This window comes from Salarias fasciatus, chromosome 5, assembly GCF_902148845.1.
Source record: "Salarias fasciatus chromosome 5, fSalaFa1.1, whole genome shotgun sequence".
In the NCBI taxonomy this organism is placed as follows: domain Eukaryota; kingdom Metazoa; phylum Chordata; class Actinopteri; order Blenniiformes; family Blenniidae; genus Salarias; species Salarias fasciatus.
The window spans coordinates 29,513,076-29,524,612 of record NC_043749.1 but is presented as its reverse complement, the minus strand read 5'-3'; the positions used below and the strand labels follow the sequence as shown (position 1 = coordinate 29,524,612).

Below are 11,537 nucleotides of genomic sequence, written 5' to 3'. Positions count from 1 at the left end.
AATCCATTTAAATATATATAATGCATGACATTTACTGACAGTCTATCTATACTGTCTATTACAATAATTTATCAAAATACACCCTAAAAGACTGAAGTGTAACGGATGTCGTTTTCCTGAGCTGTGAATTAATGCTCTGCAAACTGAGTAAGACAATATGAAAGAAAAAATGTGATTAATTCACAAAAATGTGGGATTCATGGAGTCAAACATTTGAGTTAAGTGTTAATTCTAACAAAGCCTTTGGCCAAAGGGCAGAAGACAAATGCACAAAACAGAAAAAAACACTTTACTTTTAATCGTAGTTTATTTTAATTATCAAATGTACATCATGTCAGTGTTTAACTCCACCTTAAACACACACACACATTTCCCCAAATACAAAAAGGAGCAAGCTTCCCCACCCACTCATGCAGAAATCTTCTCGTGTAAGAAAAGCCAAGAAAGCCCGAGCTCCAACGCGTCTGACAGTGTGAAGGCAGCGTAAAAAGTCTTGATTCTTTATGGCAACGTTTTAACGACTCAACACATCCTGAAAGCTAAAGAGCAACAGAGAAATCAACAATAAACATCAGTAGTTGTGTTCAGTTTGTTCTCACACAGAACTCCAGTTTTCTTTTTTAGGAGGAGATTTTAGGGGGAAAAGTTCAGTTTAGATCATCTAGCTGGTTTCTTTCTTCAAACAGAAGGATGAAAACCAGCATTCTGAGGCACAAACTATTCAGAAATCAGCAGGAAACCACAATAAATGTGTCTCTTGGGTTTTTTTTCCCCCCAGGCACTGTACGACTGAAGGAAAGTGCTGCGTACTTCCAGTTTAACTTCCACTAAATCTAAACATTCGGAGGTTAAAGGGTCTACAGTTAGTCCATCAATCCAGTTTAATATCGTCAGGAACAGGCGGAGACGTCCAGTTGATGTTAGCACACATTTTTAACCTACTCAATTAAAACCAGCAATCTTTAATTTACCAATCAAGTATAAAAGAAATCAAGTGCAACATTTGTTACTAATCCCATTCAATCTGGTTACAGCTCCACATTTAGGCCGGATTACCAAGACTGCTTCACCATTTTGCATCCCTGATTCACTCCAGACCAGAGCAACGAGTTTCCATTCATGATGGAGTCAAGCGCCCAGAACCCCAAACATCTCCATTTGCTCGCAGATTTCCCTGCTTCAAGTCACAATCGGGGACGCAAAATGGTTGAACCGAGACGAAGCGGCGGCTTCAGGGGACGGACACGTGGAAGGGCGAGCCGGGCACGTGGTCGTCGCCCCACTTCACCACCAGGATGTAGCTGCCCCGCTCGTTCAGGAGGTAGCTGACGTTGTACTGCAGGCCGCCCATGTGTTTGACCAGCACCTCCTCGCAGGGCACCTCGGGGCCGTACACGCCCACCTGGAGCATGTTCTTACCTGGAGACAGAGGCAGGGATTACAGTAATTAGTTACTCTGCATCTATAGAAGAAAAGGGGTGAGTGTGATCTCCAGGTTTTGGAGCGCGGTCGTCCTCACCGGCTTTGCTGCAGTCCACCGAGAAGCTGCTCCGACGGCCCACGGAGGCCTTGCTGAGGCCGGGACCTCGGATCTGCACCTTGCTGGCGTCGGAGTCGCCCAACCTGGGCATGACGCTCTGCAGGAAGCTGCTGGACGAGCGGAGTACCGGGTCCACAGTCAGGGTGGAGGTCTCGCTGGCGTTGGTCACGCTCACCAGGCGAGAACCTGAGAGACACAGCACAGAATGTTTAAACACCAACAGCCCTAAGATTCGTATTTAGATTGAATGAAGCCCTTCAAACAAACCAACGTCATCTGAATCCAACCTGTCAGAAAATATGAGCAAGGCTCTTTATCCACAAAGAACTCAGAATTTCTGAAGACTCAACCTCATTTGTGGAAACATGCAGATGTGAAATAGAAGTGGGCCTAGAATCAAACCTTGAGGAACTCCACGCCATTTTGACAAACAGATCCACTTCATGGTATCACTTTTTTTTTTGTTTTGTCGTGCGATTCAATCCCAATTCAATGAAAAGCATCTGCTTGAAATGACGAGGGGATTGCAGAGGGTGGAGCAATCCTGATCTGAACCGAGGACGGTGTGTGAAACCCGAAGCCTCGCTCTACCTGTGACTTTGGCCTTGAAGGGGCTGCCGCTGATGTGGTTGGGTCCTCCGTATTTGATGCTGATCAGGTAGTTTCCAGGCGCCATGGGGGTGTAGTGCACCTTGTAGCCCTCCGCCACCTCCTGACAGTCCATCTTGGCCTTGGATGGACCCTCGATGGTCACAGCCAAGGCCCCGGGGGCCCGCGCTGGTGTTGTTGATGACGAACTCCGACTGAGTGCCTACAAGAGCGGAGAGGTGAAGCCAGTCAGAGCTCAACTCATTCAAACTGTCCCCCCGCTGAAGCTGATGCTCGTAACAGCAAAGCGACCTGTGGTTCCCCTCTCCAGCCCGGCGCCGTACGCAGTGACCAGCCCGGGGTCTCCCGCCCTGTCCCGTTCTCCGACCCGGACCTGGAAGGGACTTTCCTGGGATGTGGGAGCCGTTGAATTTGACGTCGATGGTGTGGAGACCGTTCTCTCTGGGGATGAACCGGATGGCGTACTTATCTGCAAGGACAGCAGAGGCGTCGGTTTCAAACCAGATGTTAGTTTAGACCCACAGGAAACAGACGTCAGCTTAGTTTTTTTTTCTTTGAACTGAGATTTTCTGCAGGATCTCTTATTGCTTTAACGGAATGTTTCAGGCGTCGTTGCCGACGCGGACGTTCAGTCGAAGCACCTCTTTCCAGCTCAGTGACGGCGCACATCCTCCAGAGCCCCGGACGGACTGTGAACTTTGGCCTCCATCTTTCCTTTCGCTCCGTTGAGGCGCACTGCAAAGGATGCTGGGTGATTCGCCTTCAGGCCGGACTCCTGTGAGTTCACACACGGTTCAAGGACGAGCAACAACAACGTGAGGAGATGCTCAAACGGAATCTCTACAACTCTGGGTTCCAGTGGAAGTCAGAGCAAAAGTTCAAACTAACTGAACTCGATCAACAAAATTCATGTACCACAGCGACCCCCTGGAGGTCAACAGAGGTACTGCAGGTGGACAACACCTGCTTCTACACTTACCTGCGCTCCCCTCGGTGCAGCTCCAGCAGACAGAGCTCCACAGAAGAAACGGGATTAGAGACAGGATGAGAGTCAGTGCGGGGTTAATATAAAACTATCTGGGTTGAACATTGATGGCTCTGTAGCTCCGACTAGTGGCAGGCTGCTGTAAGTAACAACTGATCTGATCGTCATGAGGTAAAAGTTGGGGCTAAAATTGTTTTTGCTTCATGCTCTGACCGTACTGTCACAGTAAGATGTACAAGCAGCAAAACACCACGTATTTCCTCACATTAAAAGCTTCATCGCTTCAGTCTTTCTGCCACCACTGTAAATGTGAAACTTTTTAATGAAATGCAAAAGCAACAATGTTGTGTCAACAGGGTGTGAGAGGACAGCAGGGGTCTCTGTCTGCTGCAGCCGACGAGGAGGAGGAGGAGGAGGGGAGGAGACGACGCAGATGCTGTTAAAAGCCTTTAAATGAAACACAAGAGAAACACCAGCAGATCCACACCAAACACCAGAGGGAGACCAGAGCCGGGCAACGACCGCCGAGGAGGGCAGGAGGATTTATCACAGGGTCAAAGGTCATTTCAGTAAATCCCAGCAGAAATGTGCTGGATTTGTCTTAAAGATCCATTTATAAACACTATCTTTGAATAAACTAAATTTAATGAATCTGTTACACAATCAATGACTGTCGAACCAACTGGAAAAATGCGAATACTGTAAATTTAATGGTTTTGTCAGTAAATATTCAGGATTAAGAAGATTTCTTCACATTTCATTTGTGATATAATCTCTAGTTAAAAGTGAAATAGTTCAATTCATATGCAATTAATTCAAAATGTGCTTTTTTGTTTTTAAGACGCACATGTGGAATAAAAGTGTGACGATTATCTGAATCTTAGAGTTTGAAGGTTCAAGTTTTTTCAACATTTACCCATTGATCAAGTAAAACAAGTAAAACCATGAATAACCATCCTGAGTGCAACTACACGAAAATAACTATTGTTTATTTTAATATTTCACCATTATCTGAGACCTGGATCTTTACATTGGGAGTTCTCTTTGGTATTTTTGACGCATCCTGCTTCCTGCAGTGGTAACTCTTGAACATCAGAGCCGCAGTGTTCACCCGGCTGTGGTCACAAGTTGGAGGTCAGCTGCATAAACAAAAGTCAAACACGTTTGACCAGATAAACTAGTGACGGTTTGCCTGATGTGGGTTGTCGAGAGCGTCCCTTACGGATACGTGTCCAAGATTAGGAACTGTAGTTTGTCTTTTAGGTTTTTATACTTTAGAACAAAGATTAGAATCACAGAGTTCATAGAATATAATTCACTTTTCAGCCTGAAAAGGACTCTTTTTCGAGGGGGAAATTTGAGGGTAATGTAAGTTCTAATCCTGCCAATTAAAATGGGAAATAAATAAAACTGAAACCAACAAGAATCAAGTTCAAAATGCTTGTTAAAGCCAGGAACAGAAAATTGAAACTAAAAAAAAACAAAACAAAAGAAAACTCTTAACTAAAATTTTGAATGAAAAATTATTACTATCACTATTTTTTCATATTATTTCCAACAACTATGTTTTATTGATCCTTCTAAATGTTGACTTCATTCTCACGGCTGTTTGGTCACGTCTCTCCTTGTCTCTCTGTCTCCAGAAACTCTGACGACGCACATCGCAGCCACAGCAGTGCAGCCCTCACACACTCACACACACTCTCGGTGTGTTTATGCAGCTGAGCCTCGGGCCCCCCCGGAGCGCAGGACGGCGCGCCGGGTGTGGAGGTGTCTCCTCGTGTCTCACCTGAAGACCGGCAACAGTGAGGCGGCGGGCGTCGTTGACCGGAGCGACCACGGGGACCAGGAAGGGGCTGTCGGGGATGTGCTGCTCGTTGGAACTTCACCGAGAACTCGTAGTCCCCTGCAGAGACGGAGGGGGGGGGTCAAAGGTCAGAGGGGCGTGAAGGGAGAGGTTAGTGTGTGTGTGTGTGTGTGTGTGTGTGTACCAGGCTCCTGAGCGATGTACGACACTCCACAGGACCCGTCCTTGCGGTCGCGAAGGAGATGTCGGCCCGGCTCGGTCCCTCCACGGCCACAGACAGACCGCCGGCGCCGGCCTCCCTCGTCCATATACTGAACTCAGCTGGTGGACGAGAGACGAGGTGAGGACGGAAGAAGACACGGCTCAGCGTGTGTGTGTGTGTGTGTGTGTTTACCTGGCTCTCCGGCCTGCGCGCCCTCCAGTCCGGGCCCGCCGGCCTTCACCATGGCGGCCCCGCCCTCTCCCATAGGCCCCACGGTGAACTGGAAGGGGCTGTGCCCGGCACGTGCACGCCCCTGTACCTGACGTTGACGCGGTGCACGCCCATCTCGGTGGGGACGAAGCGCACGCAGTAGGTGTCGTTTCCCACGTTCACCAGCTCGGGCGGGCTGGGAGGAGCCGGACGGCGAGACCACGTCGGCCGTCACGTCCTTCATGTCGATCGCTGCGTTGAAACGTTCAGAATTAAAGAACTTCAGCAGAACATGAGAGAAAGGAACAGTCGACATTTCTACACCTGATCTTTGTTCAGGGAGTAAAACCAGTTTAAAACTCGCGAAAATCATTCGGTCTGGTTTCCCAGTGCAGGAAGCAAGTCGTCCCAACTTTTCTGGAAATGAGGTCATGAGTGTGGCTTCGGCGTTCTGACGCACCCTCCACCCCGGCTCCGCCCACCGAGCGGGCGGGGTCCACAAACCAAACGCCCCTCGCTGCTCTGGCTCCCCCCAGCAGCACCACGCCAGAGAGGCCGGAAACCCGCCGGACGCGCCCAGGAGAGAGGCTCCGATCCCGGGCAGCGGCACAGGGGCGAGTGGGGGTGACGGCCGGGTCCTCCAGACCAACCGGAGGGAGCAGTAGGAGCGGCAGGAGGGCCGAGAGGGGAGGTGCTGAGACAAGACCAGGGAGGAACCAGCTCACTGGAGGAAGAGAAGTGATGGAGAGGAGCAGGAGGAAAGCGAGAGGAGGAGGAGGAAAAGAGGAGAGCTGAGGAGGAGGAAGGACAGGAAGTGATGAGGAGCGAGAGGAAGGAAAGGAAATGTTGGAAAAGAGAGCAGGATGTCAGACTGCAGCGCAGAGCACAGGAGGAAACAAACAGAAGTGAAAGGAAACATGCTAAAGATGTGGAAACAAAAAAATACAACAGAAGCAGGAAACATTTGAGGAAAGGAACAGATCGACTGAACCTCCAGAACCTTCACTGACCGAACGGATGACATGATTTCTATTTCTCATTCAAGGATTTCTGACCAAACAAGGCTCCCAGAAACCTGCGAGCACGTTTTTTCTCAGGAGACTGGATTATTGAGGAAGAGGTTTACAACGCGTTTCCAGAGAAGAAAAAAGGTTGAAGCAGCTTTTATCTCCTCAGCGTTCCTGCTAACTCTCCTTTAACTCATTCAGTAAATCACCAAGAAGAGATTTTGCTTCTAACGTTAAAATTTTCACTCTTTCTGAGTCACTGTTTTTAAAGTTTCCCATGATCTTAAACGCTTGAGCTTAATGTATTTATTTTATTTTTTCGAAAAGCAAAATTATCTTTTAATCGTGAATAAATTTGCCACGATCAAGTGTTGTTGCGGGAGAGTGTGTACCTGGTATCTTGAGGCTGAGGTCACACACACTCCCCACGTTGTGACGGAGGCGGCCTTCTGTCGCCGGCTGATGCTCTCCCTGATGCGTCCCTCTCCGGTGACGGGCACCGTGAACGGACTTCCTGTCGCCGAAAAGAAAAAAAAAAAACAGACTCTTTACAGGATCCAGTCTCTCCCCCCACAGACAGACGGTTCGGTTCCCCCCCGGGTCTAGGGAACGCCGGGTCGTGGCTGGAAGCGGGCCGCCTGTACCGGGAACGTGTTCGTCTGAGAAGCGAATGGAGACGATGTAGTTTCCAGGCTCGGTGGGGCAGTAGGTGACCGAGCAGGTCCCTTCCTCCATGTCCTCCGTCTTAATGTCCACCTTACTGGGACCCTCGATGGAAAGAGCCAGACCGCCATAACCTGAGACACACATACACACACACACTGAGCTTTCCTCCTTGTTACAGTCACATTTCCCTCGTGCGCCATCTGCGTTCTGACCGGCCTCCCGGGTGTCCACCACGAAGCTGGAGTTGTTGAAGGTGGTTCCCTTGACGAGGCCTTCGCCGGAGACCCTGACCCGGGCGGGGTCTCCGATCTCGGACTGGACCACCATGATGGTGAACGGGCTGTTGGTCACGTGCCGGCCGTTCTTCAGGATGCTGACCTGGTGCTCGCCCACCTCCCGCGGGATGAAGGAGATTCCTGGAGGAGGAGGAAGGTTATGGGATCAGGGCCTGCTTATCGGACAGTTTGATCTTCCGTGTGTGTGTGTGTGTGTGTGTGTGTGTGTGTTACCGATGTGGCCGTTGGGCAGCCTCTTCAGCAGGCAGGGCTCGTCCCGGCCGGACGGCGCTCTAACGCTGGCCGTCAGCAGGCTGAGGTCCGTCTCGTTGATGTCCAGAGTGAAGTCCGCTGCAGAGCCCAGCTTGACCTGAGAGCGGCGCTGGTTTTCATTTGGATCCTCTGTGTGAAGGAAGCAGTTCAGGTCAGACACACGACGCCTTTGAAAACCTTCCAGAAGCCTGATCTGCTGCATAAGCTTCATCATCGATCCACAGGAGGCGGAGTTCTGGGTTTCCTCACCGATGATCCTGGCTGTGAACGGGCTGCCTGCGATGTGGTCCTCGTTGTATTTGACCAGGATGTTGTAGTCTCCCGGCAGCAGCGGCAGGTAGCTCACGCTGCAGGTGCCGTCTTTGTTGTCCACGCAGCTGATGTCGGCTTTGGACGGACCCTCGATGGCCAGATCCAAACCGCCTGGACCGAGACAGACGGAGACAAACAGACGCTTAAAGACGCCGGAGTGAGAAACCGACTGGATCACCGAGTTCCAGGATTTCAGGGTGATCTGTAACACTCAGTTGCGTTTGCACCATTTATACAATGATTGAGTTCGAGCATTTTTCCGCCGTGGGAGCCGGGAGGAGGAGGCTCCAAACGGATTCCTCCGTCCTCCTTCGGGTCCAGCGTACCTTCAGAGGCGTCGTCTGTGAACACGGTGAACGTGGCCCTCTTGTTGGCGACGCCGTAGCTCAGACCGGGACCGTAGGCCGTGACGTTGGGGCTGCTGGCGTGGTTCACATAGAACTGGAGAGGAGACTCTGTGGCGCAAACATGGCGGTTAGTGTCCGGAAGCTGGAAGATATGCAGGACGTGTGTGTGTGTGTGTGTGTGTCCGTTTACCCGGAACGTGGGTGCCGTTGTATTTGATGTGCATCTCGTGCAGGCCGGCCTCCGTCGGGGAGTACAGGACGGTCACCGTCCCGTCCTGGTTGTCGGTGATGAGCGGCTGAGCGGATTTCCCTGAAGGCATCAGCACCTCGCCTGAAAGACACCAGCAGAGACGCTGCTTAACGGGTTTCTGTGAGGACCGAAGGTCATCAGAGGAAAAATCAAGTGTCCTTCTTTCAAAAGGACCTGAGGGACTTCCACACTGACTAAGTTTCACAGTAAATACGGTCCACAGGTGTTCTGGCTCGTCTCACCTGTGATCTCTCCCTTCCTGAAGGAGAACGGGATGACCATGTCGAAAGGCCTGAAGCCGCTGCCGTTCACACTGCCGCCCGCAGACTTGTCTGAGGTCACCTGCAGGAAACACACCCAGGTCGGAGTGTCACAATCGAGTCTATGATCAACTTCACCACAGCCCGAACAGCAAACATGCTGCTGCATCCAAGCCCCGCCCACACAGCACAGCATCCTGGGAAACGCAGTGGATGATGGGGATGAAGAGGAGCATGGTGATGAGGATGATGAGATGACTGTGATGCAGCCAGTGATGAAGAGTGCACCAGGGAAGAGGAGGATGGAAAGAACCACAACATTAATGCCTTTAGGGAAAAAAAAAAAAAAACCCTTAACAGGGGCGCCGCTTTCAGAAAAGCATCTCGCAAACGGCTCGTTTCTTCTTATTTACAGCGTTAGGTTTGCTGCGATCCCATTGGCTGAGAGGAAAAGAGAAGCGATGAGGGCATGGAGGCAAAGCGGGTGAGTGAGGAGAGAGGGAGAGAGAGAGGAGGTCAGGCTTTAACCAGCATTCACCTGCAACAGAGAGAAGCTGTGTGTGTGTGTGTGAGTGTGTGTGTACACTTGTACAGCTATATGTTGTGAGGACCTTTTGTGAGGAACACGGGTTTTTAACCTTACAAGTGAGGGCAATTTTTGCCGGTCCTCACTATTCAACAGACCTTTTTTGGCCTTTTTGAGGGTTAAGACTTGATTTTTGGTTTAGGGTTACAATTAGGTTTAGGTTAGGTTTCGGGTATGGGTTAGGCATTAGTTTTTGATGGTTAGGGTAAGGGGCTAGGAAATGCATTATGTCAATGAGTGTCCTCACAACATAGCTGTACAAACTGTGTGTGTGTGTGTGTGTGTGTGTGTGTATGTGTGTGTGTGTGTGTGTGTGGTGTGTGTGTGTGTAGTGCTGGAGCGGCGTGTGTGTGCATCGGGGTACCCATGGCTGGAAGCCAGCTCCTGGCGGAGCGGCCAGTTGCTGTGAAGGCCGCTGATCCCGCATGATGGGAACCTCATCAGTGGCCTGAGGACATAACAGTGAGAAGGATTACACTCCAGCCGCTCCAGCAGACAGTCAGACCGCCGCTGTCATCACGGCTGGGGTCAAAGTTCACACTGAAACAGGCTGTGTGATTCAGTAAATTCACACACAGTGCGGGCAGCAGGAGACTCAGGAGGCTGTTTTCTCCTCTGGGCGTTGAGAGCAGTTTACAAAAAGTGGCTCGGAGCATCGTCGTCGTCGGGTGAACAGAGTCGAAGTCAAAACCCAGTTATCTCATGTCTGAGCTTCAGAGAAAGTTCCGGATCTTCTGGCAGCAATCGAAGCACAGTCTGGTGGTGAGATCAGTGCATCCTTCCTCAAATTAGCCTGTCGCTCCCTGATGCAGGGTTCGACGAGAAAAACACATCTGATGTCGATTAGGGAGGAGAAAACTACAAACAGGCATGACTTCATGCAGAGTCACACTCTGCGGTCAAGCTTTTGGGGTAAAGACGTCACATTAACACACACACACACACACACGCACAGAAGAAAACACACTCGAGTCACATTTTAGTGTCTCAATGATCGATTCCTGGACTTTAACCTAAAAAGTTAAAGATTCACTGGTGAAAACTCAAGCAGCACTTCAGTGGTTCCCACCCTGAGGCTGTGACCTCTGACCTGCGGGGCTAAATGAGACCAGCTGCTGGTCTGGGGAAAAACTCCGTTAATGAAACAGGTTGACGCCGAGTGTTTGGAGGATCGTCTGTTGGAGCAGATGTTGATCTGTTCAGTCTCCTCTCTCTCTCCTCTCTCACCATGACTTTGAAGGGGCTGCGCGGGATGTTCTCCCCTCCGAAGCGGACGTAGATGACGTAGTTTCCGGGAGCCTGGGCGGTGTAGAATGTCGAAGGTGCCGTCCTCGTTCTCCACCACCTGGGCCTCCACCTCGCTGCCGTCGGGCTGCACCACCACGCAGCTCACCTTCCCCTTCCCGGCGCCCTTGGCGTCGACCACCAGGCCCAGCTCCTCGCCGATGGCCACCGTGGGTCCAACGCCGGGACCTGAGGACGAGGAGGACACGGCGTCAAACTTCACGATTCTTTATTTCCTCAGAGGAATGAGGAAATAACGAAGATGGAGAAGAGAAACAAGCAGGACGAAACTAAGATGGAAGACCACCCTTGAACAGGGACCATAATGGCTGTCCAAGTGAGGAATCAAATTAAACACACACACACCTGTGACCGTGCACTTGCTGGCGTCTCCGGTTGCCGTGGCACGGACCCTGTACGGGGACGCTGGGATGTCGTCGCCGCCGTACTTGATGACGATGGTGTAGCGTCCGGTGCGGTCGGGGACTAGGACACCTGGTACGTGCCGTCGCCGCCGTCATGGATGGTCGCTCTTTAACTTTCCCGTCCTGGTCCTGATGGAAGCAGGAAGAGGAACCACGGACAGGCTGAGTGCGACGGTTCCCTTCCCAACATGTGTGTGTGTGTGTGTGTGTGTGTGAGACTGACTGTGATGACACGCTCAGCTGGCCCTGGCCGGCGTCCTTGGCGTCGATGCTGAACTCCACGGGAGCTGGCGAGCACGCTGCTGGTCAGCCCGGACCGCTGGCTCGCACTTTACTGGCGTCGAAGGTGGGAAGGACTCGGAAGGTGAAGGGGCTGCACAGAGCAGAGAAAACTTTTTTAATCCTCCTCCATGACTGACACGTCTCAATTTCACCCATCTGCGGCTTTATGAAAGCGTCTTTCACCAGGTCGGATTCTTATGTCTCCGTGTCATTTTTT

The 11,537-nt window shown here is 51.1% G+C and overlaps 2 pseudogenes; one reads left to right on the top strand and one right to left on the bottom strand.

The window, feature by feature from the left end:
- Positions 1-771: 771 nt before the first annotated feature.
- On the bottom strand, positions 772-10,653 carry LOC115388677 (filamin-B-like; annotated as a pseudogene).
- Positions 10,654-11,306: 653 nt separating this feature from the next.
- LOC115388506 (complement C1q subcomponent subunit B-like) overlaps positions 11,307-11,537 on the top strand; it is a 1,731-nt pseudogene continuing 1,500 nt past the window's right edge.